The sequence below is a fragment of the Oncorhynchus keta genome, chromosome 15 (genome assembly GCF_023373465.1).
Source record: "Oncorhynchus keta strain PuntledgeMale-10-30-2019 chromosome 15, Oket_V2, whole genome shotgun sequence".
NCBI classification, from domain to species: domain Eukaryota; kingdom Metazoa; phylum Chordata; class Actinopteri; order Salmoniformes; family Salmonidae; genus Oncorhynchus; species Oncorhynchus keta.
The window spans coordinates 23,965,477-23,985,224 of record NC_068435.1 but is presented as its reverse complement, the minus strand read 5'-3'; the positions used below and the strand labels follow the sequence as shown (position 1 = coordinate 23,985,224).

At 39.9% G+C, this 19,748-nt stretch overlaps 1 protein-coding gene across 1 annotated transcript in view; it reads left to right on the top strand.

The window, feature by feature from the left end:
* Nucleotides 1-2,838: 2,838 nt before the first annotated feature.
* Nucleotides 2,839-19,748, top strand: part of LOC118394639 (BMP/retinoic acid-inducible neural-specific protein 3) — a 121,893-nt gene continuing 104,983 nt past the window's right edge. The window contains exon 1 of the mRNA XM_035788060.2: nt 2,839-3,522. The gene's annotated coding sequence lies outside the window, so the exon portion shown is untranslated. The remainder of the gene's footprint in view (nt 3,523-19,748) is intronic.

The window sequence follows — 19,748 nt, the reverse complement described above, 5'->3', positions numbered from 1 at the left end:
TTAGTATTTTGTGTTTTCTTTAAATATTTGTTCAGGCCAGGGTGTGACATGGGTTTATTGTGTTGTCGTATTGTGGTTTTTTGTAGGCATTGGGATTGTGGCTGATTAGGGGTGTGTCTAGCATAGGCTTGGCTGCCTGAGGCGGTTCTCAATCAGAGTCAGGTGATTCTTGTTGTCTCTGATTGGGAACCATATTTAGGTAGCCTGGGTTTCACTGTGTAATTTGTGGGTGATTGTTTCTGTCTCTGTGTTAGTTATATATAGGTTTGCACGTTCCGTTTGTTGTTTTGTATATTTATAAGTTATTTCATGTATCGCTATTCTACATTAAAGAACATGAGTAACCAGCACGCTGCATTTTGGTCCGATCCTTATTCTACCTCTTCGTCAGAGGAGGAGATAGAAGAACGCCGTTACAAAGACAGACAACTTTGCCAAATGAGGGATGACATAACAAAAGTGCAATTACGAAAAAAAAGCACAATCATTGCATGAATGTACCTAACCATGAACATCAATGCCTTTCTTAAAATCAATACACAGAAGTATATATTTTTAAACCTGCATATTTAGTTAAAAGAAATTCATGTTAGCAGGCAATATTAAACTAGGGAAATTGTGTCTCTTGCGTTCATTGCACACAGAGTCAGGGTATATGCAACAGTTTGGGCCGCCTGGCTCGTTGCAAATTAATTTGCTTGAATTTATAAATAATTATGAGATAACATTAAAGGTTGTGCAATGTAACAGGATTTTTTAGACTTAAGGATGCCACGCTTAGATAAAATACGGAACGGTTCTGTATTTCACTGAAAGAATAAACATTTTATTTTCGAAATGATAGTTTACGGATTTGACCATATTAATGACCTAAGGCTCCTAATTATGTGTGTTATTATGTTATAATTTAGTCAATGATTTGATATTTGATAGAGCAGTCTGACTGAGCGGTGGCAGGCAGCAGCAGGCTCGTAAGCATTCATTCAAACAGCACTTTTGTGCGATTGCCAGCAGCTCTTTGCAATGCTTCAAGCATTGCGCTGTTTATGACTTCAAGCCTATCAACTCCCGAGATTAGGCTGGTGTAACTGATGTGAAATGGCTAATAGAGGTAATAGAGTTTCAAACGTCACTCGCTCTGAGCCTTGGAGTAGTTGTTCCCCTTGCTCTGCTCGGCTTTTGTGGAGCGATGGGTAACGATGCTTCGAGGGTGGCTGTTGTCGATGTGTTCCTGGTTCGAGCCCAGGTAGGGGCGAGGAGAGGGACGGAAGCTATACTGTTACACTGGCAATACTAAAGTGCCTATAAGAACATCCAATAGTCAAAGGTATATGAAATACAAATGGTATAGAGAGAAATAGTCCTATAATTCCTATAATAACCTCAACCTAAAACTTCTTACCTGGGAATATTGAAGACTCATGTTAAAAGGAACCACCAGCTTTCGTATGTTCTCATGTTGTGAGCAAGGAACTTAAACGTTAGCTTTTTTACATGGCACATATTGCACTTTTACTTTCTTCTCCAACACTTTGTTTTTGCATTATTTAAACCAAATTGAACATGTTTCATTATTTATTTGAAGCTAAATTGATTTGATTGATGTATTATATTAAGTTAAAATGAAAGTGTTCATTCAGTATTGTTGTAATTGTCATTATTACAAATAAAAAAATCGTCTGATTAATCGGTATCTGTGTTTTTTTGGGGGTCTCCAATAATCTGCATCGGTAACTGCGTTGAAAAATCATAATCGGTCGACCTCTATTAATTACCCTCAATTCGATGTGGGTAAAACGTGAGGTTGTGTAGTTTAGTAACACATACTGTCCACATGCAGGAAATTTGTGCAAATAATTTAAAATAATGTAATGTAGCTTTATTGGAAAATCTCACAGCTAAATATGGTTAAATAACAAGTAAACTGAGAAACAGTCTTTCTCTCGTGTCTCCATCTCTTTGCCTACTTACACTAGCGGTAATTCCCTGAGGTTCTCAACCTCTTCAACACACCACCACAATATGGGAGTGATTCAATCAGATTTTGGAACCAGTCCTATAGGATTCCAATACAAGAATCCAATTGAAAAAAAACATATTAGATTTTGGAACCAATCTTATAGGATAAAATCCCAATAGGAGAAGTGCTATAGGATTCTATCCCCTCGGATAAAATCCTATAGGATGGGTTCTAAAATCTGATAGGATTTCTATTGGGGAATCTATTGGATTCTAATATGATTTTTTTTATTACTAGAAATTTCAGAGGTTAAAAGGGAAGAGAAAGGAACGTTCTAAACAGGCACTTTTTGGGGGGTTCGAACCGGTTTAGAACTTTGAAAATCATTTGTTCCAACCCCTTTTCCAGACACTATAATCTATGCGAAGGTGCATTGAAGCCTTTCTGGCAGCTCATGTTGGCCCAATGCCCTACTTTATGTTGGTGTTTCCTTTATTTTGGCAGTTACCTGCATCTCTCTTCAGAAACTAGGTACTTTGTCAGTATGAATTCAGTTTGCCAGGAGTCACAACAAATTTGCAACACAAATTTGGCTAAAGTATTGGGGGAAGCATTTCTCTTTCATTAGCCAGGCTGTCCCTTCAGGCTTGCAGAGCTCCGTATATCCTCTCCTCTGCTTCCCCAACCCCCAGCCTACCATTTCCCCACTCTCTCTCCTCTTCTCATGTCCCTCTCCTTCCTTCCACATAGCATTATCGACCCCTCCTCCCTGTACTTTGCTCTGAGCTCAGCTCAACCAATCACGGTCGGGGAGGCGTGGCAACAAGAGTCGGTTTGACAGAGCAAAGAGATGTGTTCCTGAAAGACTTTGAGCAAGAGCAATCGTCAGTCCAGTGCTCATCCGAAGTGCTGGGCTTGAGAGTGAGTGATGACTGTAACAGGGGCAGCTGAAGCTTAGCTGTGTGGCTCACAGAAAAAGGTATACATTGTATTTCTCTGCTTTGGTAGCAGGTGCAGGCTCTTTACTGAAGGGAGAGTTGCCTAAAAGGAAAAGAAGAGATATTTTGAGTGGATTTTATTCTGGTTTTTCTGACTGCTACACTATATATTATCATTAAGACCTGGAGGCATGGGGGACACTGGCACCTTTGACTTTTATCTTGCTGTTTCCTATTTCTGAAATCTTAGATGCATCCTTAGTTTTAAAATATTTTTGGGGTGTGACTATTTTTGGTCTCAGCTGATTATCTCAAGCTAAATATACACTGTATTGTTGTGGACTTGACAGTGTTCTAGGGGCACCTTTGGACCCCAACTTGCAACCAACATTGACTAACTTGGCTATAGCAGTGAGAGGACAATGCCTGGATTATCCTATAATAAGCGACTCTATAACTTGCCTGTTGGAAGCTGCAAATGAATCAGGGACTGGAGGCTGTCGGTTAGCTGCTGGCTGCATTCCACCAGTTTGTCTGAAGACTGTAAACATCTTGACAACCTTCACTAGCTGGTAGGATACACGCACAACGAAAGAGACAACAGGATCACCCTTCACACTCTGGGTGAGATGCCATTGCTATTGCTTGCCTTGCTTCTATATCAATTTGTAATGTGCTTTAGAGTGCCTGAGTATTGATGTTATTATTTGCACAGTGACCTGGCTGGTGTGTATTATTAATAATGTTGAGTTAGTAGTCTGATTTTGTGTTTTTATCCAAAGAAGTTGTACATTCGTTATCAACCTGTAATTTTTTTTTTTTACTTCAGACGTTCGCTTAGTTTACTCTTAAATTATCTCCTTAAATTATTTCTCTGGTGCTATGATGCTGAATTATTGTGTTTTTTTAATTTGTGTGCAGTTTTTTTGGTGATTTGAAACAGCTCATATCAATGGGGGTGTCCCCTATAGCCTGTGACGCATGAATTTTGATGTGCATAGGCTACTATATTCAGCAGAGGATTTGTGAATATTATGTTTTATACATGCTCCTCTGTGAATTTGCATTCAGTTCGTAAGCATCTCCAACTAGGCTTACTCAGTCCAGATCTCTCCCTGCCTTAGGCTTAGGGTATGATAATGGAGCAGAGGAGAGAGAGAGATTCAGGAGATTGCTGCAAAATCATTGAAAGTGCCTTCAAAACGTGAGATGCCCAGTGCTTTAACTTTCTGGTCAAGTGAGAATTCTTCAGCCAGTCATTTTAAATATAGCACCTCAAGAACAAAGCTTGAGAGATTTAACAAAACCACCCCACAGCTTTGTTGTTCACTGCATGGGTTTGCCTCCTCGCTGTGTGAACCTTGGATAACTGCCTGGGCATGGTGGAAGGAAAGGAAGAGGCAGTGTGTAGGTCAGTGCTTCCCTCTTGATATGGCCATGTGTCTCAAAGTATTTGTGCCCGTCAAAGGCCACAGGCAGCACTACCACTGTAGGAGGAAAGAACTGGACACTAGTGTGAGCAATCAGTCTATTGTTTTACATATGTTCATGAATCCTCTTTGCACATGATTTTGGCAGACTAGAATCATGCTGACATTTCAATCGGAGGGGGTATTTTATGCAATTTATCATCAAATATAAAGCAGCTTTCTTTTTTATCTAATCCGTGGAGGAAAATGTGTAAGCTGCTTCAGTGTATTTTTTAAGCTGTTGGTTCTGGGTGACTAAGCTGTTGGTTCTGTGCAATTCGTATTTGAATAGCGGATTCCTGGTGTTTGATTGTTATAAGTATTTATAAACAATGATGAAATAAGTCTCTCTTTCCAATGACTTTTATTTGGTATTTTATTCACTAAGGGGTGTGATATGGGCATTGTTGAGAACATAAATATACAATGTTATCAAAATGAACACATTTACTAGAAAAAGAGTCCCTGTTTCTTTACAACAAAGCATCTCTGAGGGAGGTTGTCTGTCTTGTCCTCTATTTCCTGCCTGCTTTTATTGAACATCAAATGTACATGAATATCAGGGGCTTGCTACAGTGAGTAGTTACAACTAGTCTGCTTTTTAAAATTCCCTGTGGAGGGAGAGACTTTTAGCTGCTCACCATCCTCCTCTTCCAGCAGTTGGGGAGGGAGAAGCAGATTCTTGACAGTTTTACTGCTTTTTCTCACCTACAGAGGGAGCATAGTACCACACAACGTTTAGCTGATCTGCCTCCAGCACTAAGCTATTCTTGAGCTCACTCTTTTTTTAAATGCAGTCTGAAACATGTATGATGCTTGGCTGAACTCTCTTAGAGAATGATAAATAACGTTTTTAGAACGGGATATGTGCAATGTTTAAAGTAAATGCATTGATCTCAATTATTGAACATTACCACAGCAGAGATTCATTTGACTTGACATCCAAACCAAATTCATTGATTTTCAATGTTACTGTCAGCGGAGATTTAATCCCTCTGAGCCGCACAGGTTATGCTGCAGAAATGTACCATTTGTACTATCTTGACCCAGTTTAATGTTATTTTTTATTTGCAGCACTCTTTGGTGCACCATGAAGCCAGTTATCTAACTACAGTAGGCTATGTGAGTAGATGGGATACCACATGACGTGTGTGTGTGTGTGTGTGTGTGTGTGTGTGTGTGTGTGTGTGTGTGTGTGTGTGTGTGTGTGTGTGTGTGTGTGTGTGTGTGTGTGTGTGTGTGTGTGTGTGTGTGTGTGTGTGTGTGTGTGTGTGTGTGTGTGTGTGTGTGTGTGTGTGTGGGTGTGTGGTAAAAATGTAGTGCTCCTAAATTAATAAAACATTGATCAGGAGCCAAGGCAAACTCAATACAGTATATGCCCAGGCCTAGCAGTAGTACAGCTGGATTTTCATTTGGAGATCTTATTTCCCAGATCGAAGCTGCTGATTCAAAGTGGACTGGAATGGAACCAGTCTCTCGATGTGTCCGGAATGGCACCATATTCCCTTTAGAGTCAAACGTAGTGCATTATAACAGGAATAGGGTGCCATTTCTCTCTGTAGTAGAACCATATCAGTACAGCAAAATCACTTGCCAAGAACATCTGTGCGGACATGATATTAGTCTTCCCCACCTTTTAGCAATCATTTGTGCCCAGGGAAGTTTGGGTCATTGATTACATTTCCATAATTGAGATTGAAGGATGGAGAGCTGTAGAAAATGAGATTGACAGAAGAGAGGGGAAACTTGGGTTGATCTCAACGAGTAGGGCCATTGAACACCAACTCTGTTCCACAAAGAGTGAAAAATATACTATCTTATACCCAAATATATGGCACAGTTAGGAGAGAGTGTCAATCGTTCTAATTTATTCATTGATGAGGAATTTTCCATCTTAATTTTTCCCCCTTATTATTGCTTGACTGGTTTGCATGTTTAATTAAATGTTAAATTCACAAGTTGAATTACCAAGCCTTCCCCTCATAACCTCTCTCTCCATTTCCTGACTTTCACAGAGAGAGCCCCCTTTTAACTTACTCATGCATGCAGTGTAGAAAGCATGCATGTCAATACGAGTTCAGAGCTGACTGAGAACTTTGGAGTAGAATATATATGCATTTTTTTACCCGTAGATAAAATGGTGTGCAGTGAAAGTAAAACTCAAATGTGTTTTAATCATTTGAAAGTGAAAATGGCTGACAGGATTTTGATGTCGATCAATCAATCTTGGTTAATTATTAAAGCACTCAAGACAAAAACAATGCCAGACTGATACAACAGAAAATCGAATTGAAATTCATTTTTCAAGGACTGGAATATGCAATGGATGTCGTAGCACTGCATATTCTATCCCAGGGGTCTCCAACAGGTCTCCAACAGCTCCAGTAGCTTGCAGCCCACATTTGAGTAGCTCGCCAAACAATTCTGAAAGGACATGCAATTATTCATATATTCCACCGCAACCTGCCATAAACAAATCTAAAAAGTATCAGAAACTACTAGCTACTATCTAATTAACGGAACATTGACATTACCCCACCCTGGTTAGCCACTATTAGCTTAAAAAGCTAAACCTAACACAATATCTACCAATTAATTTCCAATATGTATTGCCCCTGTCTGTGTGTGTGGTGTGCATGTTTGTCTATCACTCTGTGTGTAGCCAGTTGTGATAACCGCATGTGGGTTGACAGAAATACTTTCCCCAAAACCTTCTGAATTAAATCTTAACTGCAAAGTAGGCTTACCTAGCAAAGGTATATTATGAGTAAGTATATCATTTATATCTATTATTTGGTATTTGCTAACTTTTCTATGAAATGAGCAGCATCAGTACAGAACCATCCTAGACCGGCACATTAGACAGCATATTCCTCACTAGCTAGATTATTGATTAAAGGGCCAGATGCAGAATTAAAGGGGAATTACATTGAAGTCTAAATATATTTGTTTTCTTCGAGACCTACAAAAAAATGCCTTCTGATTTAAGCATTGACATGGACTCTCAGAACATCCAATTGTATTTTTTCTCTATGAACAATTGCAATTTTGAGAGTGAAAAACAATAAAGCTAAAACCAGGAAAAATACAACTGAGAACATCATTTAGGAAAATATAAAACATAATTTGGGGGGGGAAATCACATATTTTATAGAGTTGTTTATTAACCATTATTCTACCAGGTACTGTATATTGCCAGAAAACAGTGCACTGCTTTCTCCTGCACACCTGGGGAAGACTTGCAGGGGAGAAGAGAAGAATGTGCCTATTTGAAAGCTAGAAAAAAATGTCACTCACAACATGTCTCTTTTCATAAAAGTAGCTCTCATGCAAGAAAAGGTTGGAAAGGTTCCAGTCCTTGAAAATGAATAAAATAATATTTCCAAATGAGTGAAACAAAGGACGTTTTTTGGGGGTGAGAAATTGGAAACTGAAATGAATCAGCACTCTATAACACAGGCTACTTATAAAGGATGCTTTTGCAATTGGGCCAAAACCTAGGATTTGTCTGTGTGTGTTGGAACATACAGTACACTCAATGTTTGACTGTTTCATAGCTGAGGCTCATCAATAAAGTGTCTGTTTGCATCCCAAATGGCATCCTATTCCCTAGATTGTGCGCTACTTTTGACCAAAGCCCTGTAGACCCTGGTGAAAAGTATTGCACTATATAGGGAATAGGGTGCCATTTGAGATGCATCCACTGAGTCGTGACTGCAGGCTGGTAATTTGAGACAGGAACTAATCCTGCAGCAACAGGAAATGTGGATTGTAATTCATGAACATTTTTGTAGGGGTTTATTTAAAAAATGAATAAGTGAAAATCAAGTCTGACATTTTTACACATTTCCGAAGACTTTAATTCAAATATATTACAAGTTTTATATGTCCTGCATTGCAGAAAAGTTATCCTGTAACACATGGTGATCAGATTAAGATCCTACATCAGGATGTTTCAGGGTCACTGAAGAGACTAGCTCAGCATCCTTAGCTCCATGACAAGTAAAACACAATTGAGGTGACTGTACTGTATAAAGGCTAACCCTGAGCAAGGCCTTAAAGTCAAGTTACAGTATGGTTCAAATAGGAAATTAATATTTATATCATTTTATACTGGCTGCACTCATTAGACGTGCTTCAGCAGTCAACAATCTGATTTAAAAGATGGGAAATTCCAACTCAAGAGGAGTTCTCATTCATGTGGAAAAGGGTAGTAGCAGTAATAGCTAAATTAGATACAAGTTCATGGCCTTTTTTATCACACTGTATCTAGATTATGTAATAAAGCAGTACATTCTGGAAGATGATGTTGAAGCCCTTTGATCGTAAGAGGGTGGTCGTACCCCCATCCTTTAACGCAGGGCAAGATAATTAGATTCAACCGCAGGCCAAATCTTCTTAGGAACGGATGGTCGGGGTGCCGGACAATAAAGTCATTTGTACTCTTTCTAAATTGACCACAAGAAATGGAAAATGACAATAATTTCATACCTTGATTCAATTGAAATACGATCACTTATGTCTCTTTTTGTTACTAGTAGGAATATTTCAATATTTTTGTTTTTTTGTTGCAGAATTCCTGGTAATTTGACAGTATTTGTTTACCCAAAACTAAAATCCCCAAAATATATCTCAATTTATTTCTGTAAAAACTTTTGGGGAACAAACAAATATCACTTATGGGCCGATTTTGTCCCACAGGCCGCCTGCAGACGACCATTGCTTTAATGAGTCAAACCTCTTGTTCTGCAAGGTGTTCTTCTCTTCTTATTATGAATTATAGAAAGAAAAAGTTCTCAATGTTATTGCAACCAGCATATAAAGGTTTATATCATTTTTACAGTATAATGTATGCCCCAAGATCATTTTTTATGTCAACAAATAGAGTGGCTGTGGTATGTTGTGTAGATCCTTAGGCCATATAGTTTGAATCCAAGCACAGTGGTGGTGGATCCTAGTTTTATTGGGTTCTACTAAAGCCTATAAAATATCTGCTGTTGGACGAAAGAAAAGATTTGTGTAATATAAACAGGCTACACTGCTGATAAAGATGGCACGTTTAGTGTCTTGAAAAAAACAAACGGTTTAAATACCACCAATAACTTTTTTGTCAGCCTTTATTGTTTAATGGTGAGGTTCAAGATGGCATCAATCATCAAAACGTGGAAATTCCAGATTATCCTGGTCAAGGGTCCGTGGCGAAAAATTATTTATTGGACTAGGAGTCAAGGATCAGAAGAGACCAGGCAGCAACCAGGGATGTGTCCCAAACGGCACTCTGTTCCCTACACAGTGCCCTACTTTTCACCAGAACCCTATGGGCCCTTGTCAAAAGTAGTGCATTATATAGAGAATATGGGGTCATTTGGGACACAGGCTTAGTTGATTCATGCTGCAGCTGGGCACAGGTGGAGGTTCCACCAATCAGCCCCAACAGCAGGCTTCTTTCACTGCATTTTAATTGAGTACTAAGAGGATGCCAGCCATCAGAGACCACAAGCTGTAAGCCATTACAGTTGGCGGCAGGGTCTGATGGCCCACAGATTGACTTGATTTTGATTGTCCAAGCGAGTGAGGAAGATCTGTCCCTAGCGGAATTTACTGAATTCTATGATTTCCAGAAGATGATAATAACGAATAACGAATAACGATGTAATTCTGAGTAAATGCTTGAAAGTATGTGGACCAGAATGCTAGGTCCAAAAATGTATCTTCATTATTTGACCTAGCCAGAATGTGGACATTTTGTTCTTCTGTAAGTGCAGTCCTTTTCCCCATCGCAATTTGAAGCAGGGGACTGGCTATTGTCATCCATTACCACATACAATATGACTGAGTGAGAGTACGGAGAACTGGGCTGCTCTGCTCTAGGTATTAGGAATTGGAACAGTACTGCATCAGCCCCATATCAAGCTTCCACCACCCTTGTTCTCAACCAATGATGTATATAAACTATGGATTGCTGATGCTATGTATTGGCCAATGAGAGGCTTTGAAGCCACCGGTCAGCCATATTGGCATTGCCCAGTAGGAGCATTCTCAATAGGAATAAATGGAATTGTACAGTATTTTAATTAAATGTTTCAAGGACAAAATTACATGTATTTAAAGGGAAATGTAAAAATAATGTAAACTTCATAATCATCATCTCTAGTACCACCCCACACGTAAAAAATAGGAAGATAAGTGTTTCCAATGACATGCCTACTCACAATTGGTAAAAATCACACTCTGCACACCGATGATGTTCCTCTTTTTTACTACAAAACATAAAAACGCAGCAATTTCACATATGCTGATGTTGGGGTGATGCTGGATATGATGAATATTAAGTTGTAAAATGTTGACTTTTCCTTTTCAGTATTTTTGTTGTAGTGGGAACAGTAACATTATTAGTCATATCTAAAAATTATACTTAAGTTAAATATGTTTGTGTGACCAAAAGTATGTGGAAACTTGTTCGTCGAACATCTCATTCCAAAATCATGGGCAATAATTTTGAGTTGGTCCCCCTTTTGCTGATATAACAGCCTCCATTATTCTGGGACGGCTTTCCACTAGATGTTGGAACATTGCTGCTGGGACTTGATTCCATTCAGTCACAAGCATTAGGGAGGTCGGTCACTGATGTTGGGCGATTAGACCTGTCTCACAGTCGGTGTTCCAATTTATCCCAAAGGTGTTTGGTGAGGTTGAGGTCAGAGCTCTGTGCAGGCCTGTCAAGTTCTTCCACACCGATCTCGACACACCATTTTAGTATGGACCTCGATTTGTGTATGGGGGCATTGTCATGATGAAACAGCAAAAGCACAGAATCGTCTAAAATGTCATTGTATGTTCTAGCGTTAAGATTTCCCTTCACTGTAACTAAGGGGCCTAACCCGTACCATGAAAAACAGTCCCAGACCTTTCCTCCTCCACCAAACTTTACAGTTGGCACAATGCATTTGGGCAGGTAGCGTTCTCCTGGTATCCGCCAAACCCAGCTGGACCACCTCAGGAAAGGAAGACCCAGAGTTACCTCTGCTGCAGATGATAAGTTAATTAGAGTTAAACCTATTAAGGATCCGCCCCTTTTCTTCAATTTTCACTCAAAATTACATACCCAAATCTAACTGCCTGTAGCTCAGGACCTGAAGCAAGGATATGCATATTCTTGATACCATTTGAAAGGAAACACTTTGAAGTTTGTGGAAAAGTGAAATTAATGTAGGAGAATATAACACATTAGATCTGATGTGCTATATTTAAATGCAAGAGAAAGGCAATCAAACAATAGCATGGTATTATTTCACTGTCCTAGCTACTGTAAATAAGAAAGTGCAGTTAGATTAACACGAGTCTAAGCTTTCTGCCAATCTCAGATATGTCTATGTCCTGGGAAATGTTCTTGTTACTTACAACCTTATGCTAATCGCATTAGCCTACGTTAGCTCAACCGTCCCGCAGGGGACCCACTGATCCTGTGGAGGTTTAACTGCACCTCAGATTGCAGCCCAAATAAATGCCTTACAGAGTTCAATTGACAGGCACATCTGAACATCAACTGTTCAGAGGAGACTGTGTCAATCAGGCCTTCATGGTTGAATTACTGCAAAGAAACCACTACCAAAGGACACTAATAAAAAGAAGAGACTTGCTTGAGCCAAGAAACACGAGCAATGGACATTAGACCGATGGAAATGTGTCCTTTTTTGGGGAGAGGGTTTGTGAGATGCAGAGTAGGTGAACGGATGATCTCCGCATGTGTGGTTCTCATCATGAAGCATGGAGGTGTGATGGTGTGGGGGTGCTTTGCTGGTGACACTGTCAGTGATTTATATAGTACTTAAGGCACACTTAACCAGCATTGCTACCACAGCATTCTCCAGCGATACGCCATCCCATCTGGTTTGCGCTTAGTGGGACTATCATTTGTTTTTCAACAGGACAATGACCCAACACACCTCCAGGCTGTGAAAGGGCTATTTGACCAAGAAGGAGAGTGATGGAGCGCTGCATCAGATGACATGGCCTCAACAATCACCTGACTTCAACCCACTTGAAGATGGTTTGGGAAGAGTTGGACAGCAGAGTAAAGGAAAAGCAGCCAACAAGTGCTCAGCATATGTGGGTACACTGTCATCAAGGCAACGGGTGGCTTCTATGAAGAATTCAAAATCTAAAATATATTTCATGTGTTGTTTCATAGTTTTAATTGCAATTGCAATATTGCACTGACCACATCTGCAGTCCTCATATGCCTTCTTCTTGTTCACGCAGATGAGCAGGGACCCTGGGTATCTTTTTTTGTGTGCTTTTCAGAGTCAGAAGGCCTCTTTAGTGTCCTAAGTTTCATAACTGTGACCTTAATTGCTTACCGTCTGTAAAACTGTTAGTGTCTTAACGACCGTTCCACGGGTGCATGTTCATTAATTGTTTTTGGTTCATTGAACGAGCATGGGAAACAGTGGTTAAACTCTTGACAATGAAGTTCTGCGAAGTTATTTGGATTTTTACGAATTATCTTTGAAAGACAGGGTCCTGAAAAAGGGACAATTCCTTTTTGCTGAGTTTATGTTCCCTGATAGAGTAGAATAGTGGCCCTTGTTGGTCAACCAGTAGCACTTGGTAGATTTGGAAATCTCTTTGCGATTATTATTAAGCCAAGTCTTTCCCTTTTTACGCTCATGCAGTAGTTGGTGTGAAAACAATGCAGCGTGGATAGTTTTCACTATCTCCCTGATGCATTGGTACCAAGGGAACATTTGAATATTGTACGCATGCTGTAATTAGATTAGTATTCGCATGCTCTTCGAAAATGGTAGGGTTGTAATCAGATGCCGAGTTGTGTACTGTATAGATAGACTTCTTGTGGCACTGTACTGCTGATGACACAGTATTTACCAAATTATAATGAGTAAGACAACACATTATACACAAGTAGATGTATTTATTATTTCATACCTGTTTTTCCAAACCAAGAGACCTCTTTGACTGGGCACTTGTTTTTATGACACCTGTCTCAAATAATTCATATTTACTGCCTCTTCTATAGAGGACTATGTAGTACATGGAGCTGTTTTTACAGAGAAGTGGGCCACTGTGTGTTTGGATGGGTAATTAATTAATGCTGACTGTACTTTCATGTATGGTGCGGCCACACTTCCCACAACAGGCTGGATGTATATTACTGTTTATTTTATTATTCCTATTGCTTCCCTTTCTGACTTCATGACATTTCAATAACTGAAATACGTGGATTGATTTATGCATTTTTTTCATGGTTGTGACTTTCCATTCACAATTGCTCTTGGATGCGAGTGGTTACCAAATATTGAAGGTTACTTCCTGTAGATAGCTTTTTTCAGTACATTTTGGCAACTTGTGCATAAACAATAGCTGAAATGGCATTGTACAGTCATCAATTTATTTCATTTAGGGATAAGACAAAACATAAAAATACATCCCGCAGTTTTAGATAAGCCCTGCACCGGGGAGGGGGGGTCCTCTATTGCAAATTTGACATTTAGTGTTAAACCTCTAGTATGTGATGTGAGGAAGATCTTTGGAGGATTTACCCTTGGACTTTGTTTTCATGAATTATACATTGTGCAGAGAGAGACAAGTAGATACTGTATGTTCTTGCTATTCCTTTCACTTCTTGATACTGACTGCTTTTGCCAGTCCTTCATTATCTTTTCTCCTGTAGCCCACGATACTTAGACCTGGCTGCACTTTTGGATTAGTGAGATTCTCATCGCTGTCACTTGCTTATCTATTTCTTCCCTCTTGAAATAAAGCTTAGCCAGACGTGTGATGCCCTCAAGATTACCAGTAGGCAGGTATGGAAATCCTTGACCGATGAGATGTCCTTTGTCTGAGCTTCACCTGTGCCGCTCCTTAGCCTATCCAGAAAATGTTGTCGGTATCTTAAGCCTTTAGAAGGCGTTCGCCAACAGATCCTGAAGCATATTCAAACTGTCATCTCTCTTATTTAATTAAAACCTCAACGTTGTGTACACTCACTTTCGCGTGACAGACATCCATTTACTCACAGAATACTTGAAAGCCATTGCCTTCATTCTGCCCACTCTAACTTCCTGCCTTACCTGTCAGTCATGAGAATTCATACCTCTGGTTCCCTCTTCGTCGTTCTAATGTTCCTAAAAGTCCACATAGGACTTATTCTGCCTCTTTGCATGCCAATGATATCAAGTGACACATGGGGAGAAAAATAGAACTCTGAGAGATGGAGCAGTGAGGTGACAGAGCGATTTGATGTCTAAATATAGGATCCCTGCCTTTGCACATATTTCATTCAGACACCCCACAAAAGGGAAGTGGTCTATGTGGAAATTGACTCATCCTGTTGGAGTCTGCAGTTTTTTTTCATCTCAGGGGTTCAAAAGACTGTGCGTCTGTTTTTCCCGTCTTCACTTTTCCCTCTGTGCAGTGGTTTGCTAAATGACTCATGTTTCCTCTCGCAATACCTACAGGCATACATCAGCCACAGCAGGATTAAGCTGAATGTGAGCACGATTTAAGGGCTTTAGCAACTGTCTCCCCATACATCTTAATAGAATTCGCATGGCCTTCTGTTTGGGCTAAATACGGTCCTGTCTTGGTATTTCTCCTGACGTTTATACGAAGTGAAGGTGTTTAAGTTGACAACTGGCTTACTTGCTTATGGGCAGCGCAGAAATTAGTCAATTAAATAGTTGGTTTGGCTCAGTAATATTTCTACCATGTTTTATTCTGTCTCTCTGAAAAAATATATATAAAATAAAAATCAAACTGAACCAATAGAGTACAGTATATTCATTTTGCAAGCACTAATATCCAATGAGTTGTACAACAAGCCCTCATATAGCCTCATAGTCAAAGACAATGTGAGCTGGGCAGAAGAATAAAAGCAGTGTAGCGTAAAACGCATTTAAAAAAAATAATGCCCCCATGATTGAATGTGGAAATGAACCACCATGTTGTTTTAAACACTGTCAGTTCGCCGAATACTAAAAGGTCAAACCATTGTGTGAAATGAGTCCAGATAGAAAGGTCATTGAGATACTTTGTTTCTTAATAGATTTGGCTGGAACCATAATGGCTTCTTGTTTCTCTTATTATCGAAGATAATAATATGGACTGCCAGCCCTTTTGTTCTTGCTCCAGTGGACACACTGTAATCACTCTTTATGAATTTGGAGAGAGGATGGTATACACTTACAAAAAAACACGTGAAAAAAATGACGTGAAATTTTCATTTTTTAGTCACGTGTGACGTTTCACATTTGAACAAATCATGTGAAAAAGGTCACATGGGAAAACAGACATATAAGTCAGACGTGAAGTTTGACAGATTTTTCACATGATTCATGTGGTTTCCCAACATTTTATGTGATATTCTATTCTAATTTCACATGTGCTTTTGTAAGTGGTGGGATTAGAACCCAGGTTTCCCTGCAGAGAAGCTAAGGTCTTGACCATTCGACCAAGAGGGCAAACACTAGTTTTGAAGTCGCAGGTGGGATACCCCATCACATGACCATGAGCAACCATAACCGATTCATGTCTGCTACACCTTCCCATGTGGGTTTTCACATTTCAATGTGAAGTAGGGCTGTCAAACAATAAAAATTGTATTGAGTTTTTATCGCAGGATTTGCTGTGATTGATCACAAATAATCACAAATTCATAATTTGTTCAAATTGAGCTGTTAATTATGATTTTTTTTAAATAAAAAGCTTAACAAGAATATTTCTGTTTTGATTTTGTCAGTTAGCAAAATGTACAAACAATTCACCTTGTTTTCACATCGCATTGTTGTTTTTAGCTGTATAGATGATGTATTACGTTTTCAGTTTATTTTGAACGCTTTCAGAAAATGCAATAATCAAAAATTGTGCACTAAAATTACAAAAAGTCAATTTCAGTCAACTGGCAACACTAATTTGAACATGTTAAAGAGGATAAATAAGGCGACAAGGAGCACTAGCTTCTCTGTTCTTTTCACTGGGCTTCTTTCAACGGTCACTGTCAAATGTATGAAGAAGAAAGGTGTGTGCCTGCAGCAGTAACACTCCCAATGGATGGCTCAGAAATAACAAATCATTCTTTTTAACACACTTAAATTATTATACTCAGGTAAACTGCTACCTTTTTACAGAATGGCATTAAAGAATTTGCAATCTCATATGTGAAAACATTGCTACTACAACATGTTAACCAAACCTTTTCACATGTGAGGGGAATAACACTTTCACCACCACAAGCGAAATTGTAATTACACATGTGAAAGTTGGATTTTCAAATGTGAATGTTTCTTAAACAGTACCAGTCAAAGGTTTGGACACACCAACTCATCCAAGGGGTTTTCTTTATTTTGACTATTTTCTACATTGTAGAATAATAGTGAAGACATCACAACTATGAAATAACACATATGGAATCACGTAGTAACCAAATAAGTGTTAAACAAATCTAAATATATTTTATATTTGAGATTCTTCGAAGTAGCCAACATTTGCCTTGATGACAGCTTTGCACACTCTTGGCATTCTCTCAACCTTCATGAGGTAGTCACCTGGAATGCATGTCAGTTAACGGGTGTGCCTTGTTAAAAGTTCATTTGTGGAAATTCTTTCCTTCTTAATGTGTATGAGCCAATCAGTTGTGTTGTGACAAGGTAGGGTTGGTATATAGAACATAGCCCTATGCAAAGGATAAGTTCATTAGAGATAACTGCACCTGAGATTGCAGCCCAAATAAATGCTTCACAGAGTTCAAGTAACAGACACATCTCAACATCAACTGTTCAGAGGAGACTGTGTGAATCAGGCCTTCATCGTCGACTTGCTGCGAAGAAACCTCTACTAAAGGACACCAACAAGAAGAGACTTGCATGGGCCAAGAAACGAGCAATGGACATTAGACCGGTGGAAATCTGTCCTTTGGTCTGATGAGTCCAAATTTTAGATTTTTGGTCCCAACCGCTGTCTTTGTGAGAAGAGGTGAACGAATGATCTCCACATTTGTAGTTACCACCGTGAAGCATGGAGGAGGAGGTGAGATGTAAGTATGTGCTTTGCTGGTGACACTGTCAATGATTTATTTAGAATTCAAGGCACCCTTAACCAGCATGACTACACAGAATTCTGCAGCGATATACGCCATCCCATCTGGTTTGCACTTAGTGGACTATCATTTGTTTTTCAACAGGAAAATGACACAAAACACACCTCCAGGCTGTGTAAGGACTATTTGACCAAGAAGGAGAGTGAAGGAGTGCTGCATCAGATGACCTGGCCTCCACAATCACCCGATCTCAACCCAATTGAGATGATTTGGGAGGAGTTGGGCAGCAGAGTGAAGGGAAATCAGCCAACAAGTGCTCAGCATATGTAGGAACTCATTCAAGATCTTTGGAAAAGCATTCCAAGTGAAGCTGGTTGAGAGAATGCCAAGAGTGTAAATCTGTCATCAAGTTTTGATGTCTTCACTATTATTTTATAATGGTGAAAATAGTATAAATACAGAAAAACCCTTGAAATGACTAGGTGTGTCCAAACTATTGACTGGCACAGTATATGAAACTATAAATTAGATTTTCAAACGTGATTTTTTTTTTTTAGGTAACAGTATTTTCAATGGTTTTTCTATGTGGATCTAGATTTCTAAGGCACTTGCTTGCAGTTCCTATCGCTTCAACTGGAAGTCACCAGTCTTTAGAAATTGGTTGATGTTTTTCCTTTGAGAAATGAAGAAGTAGGGCTGTTCAGAACGAGTTTAAAATCAAATCAAATAAAATAAAATGTTATTTGTCACATACACATGGTTAGCAGATGTTAATGCGAGTGTAGCGAAATGCTTGTGCTTCTAGTTCCGACAATGCAGTGATAACCAACAAGTAATCTAACTAACAATTCCAAAACTACTGTCTTATACACAGTGTAAGGGGATAAAGAATATGTACATAAGGATATATGAATGAGTGATGGTACAGAGCAGCATACAGTAGATGGTATCGAGTACAGTATATACATATGAGATGAGTATGTAGACAAAGTAAACAAAGTGGCATAGTTAAAGTGGCTAGTGATACATGTATTACATAAGGATGCAGTCGATGATGTAGAGTACAGTATATACGTATGCATATGAGATGAATAATGTAGGGTAAGTAACATTATATAAGGTAGCATTGTTTAAAGTGGCTAGTGATATATTTACATAATTTCCCATCAATTCCCATTATTAAAGTGGCTGGAGTTGGGTCAGTGTCAATGACAGTGTGTTGGCAGCAGCCACTCAATGTTAGTGGTGGCTGTTTAACAGTCTGATGGCCTTGAGATAGAAGCTGTTTTTCAGTCTCTCGGCCCCAGCTTTGATGCACCTGTACTGACCTCGCCTTCTGGATGATAGCGGGGTGAACAGGCAGTGGTTCGGGTGGTTGATGTCCTTGATGATCTTTATGGCCTTCCTGTAACATCGGGTGGTGTAGGTGTCCTGGAGGGCAGGTAGTTTGCCCCCGGTGATGCGTTGTGCAGACCTCACTACCCTCTGGAGAGCCTTACGGTTGAGGGCGGAGCAGTTGCCGTACCAGGCGGTGATACAGCCCGCCAGGATGCTCTCGATTGTGCATCTGTAGAAGTTTGTGAGTGCTTTTGGTGACAAGCCTAATTTCTTCAGCCTCCTGAGGTTGAAGAGGCGCTGCTGCGCCTTCTTCACGACGCTGTCAGTGTGAGTGGACCAATTCAGTTTGTCTGTGATGTGTATGCCGAGGAACTTAAAACTTGCTACCCTCTCCACTACTGTTCCATCGATGTGGATAGGGGGGTGTTCCCTCTGCTGTTTCCTGAAGTCCACAATCATTTCCTTAGTTTTGTTGACGTTGAGTGTGAGGTTATTTTCCTGACAACACACTCCGAGGGCCCTCACCTCCTCCCTGTAGGCCGTCTCGTCGTTGTTGGTAATCAAGCCTACCACTGTTGTATCGTCCGCAACCTTGATGATTGAGTTGGAGGCGTGCGTGGCCACGCAGTCGTGGGTGAACAGGGAGAACAGGAGAGGGCTCATTTGTATAACTTATAACTTATTATAACCCACCCTTGTGGGGCCCCCGTGTTGAGGATCAGCGGGGAGGAGATGTTGTTGCCTACCCTCACCACCTGGGGGCGGCCCGTCAGGAAGTGCAGTACCCAGTTGCACAGGGCGGGGTCGAGACCCAGGGTCTCGAGCTTGATGACGAGCTTGGAGGGTACTATGGTGTTGAATGCCGAGCTGTAGTCGATGAACAGCATTCTCACATAGGTATTCCTCTTGTCCAGGTGGGTTAGGGCAGTGTGCAGTGTGGTTGAGATTGCATCGTCTGTGGACCTATTTGGGCGGTAAGCAAATTGGAG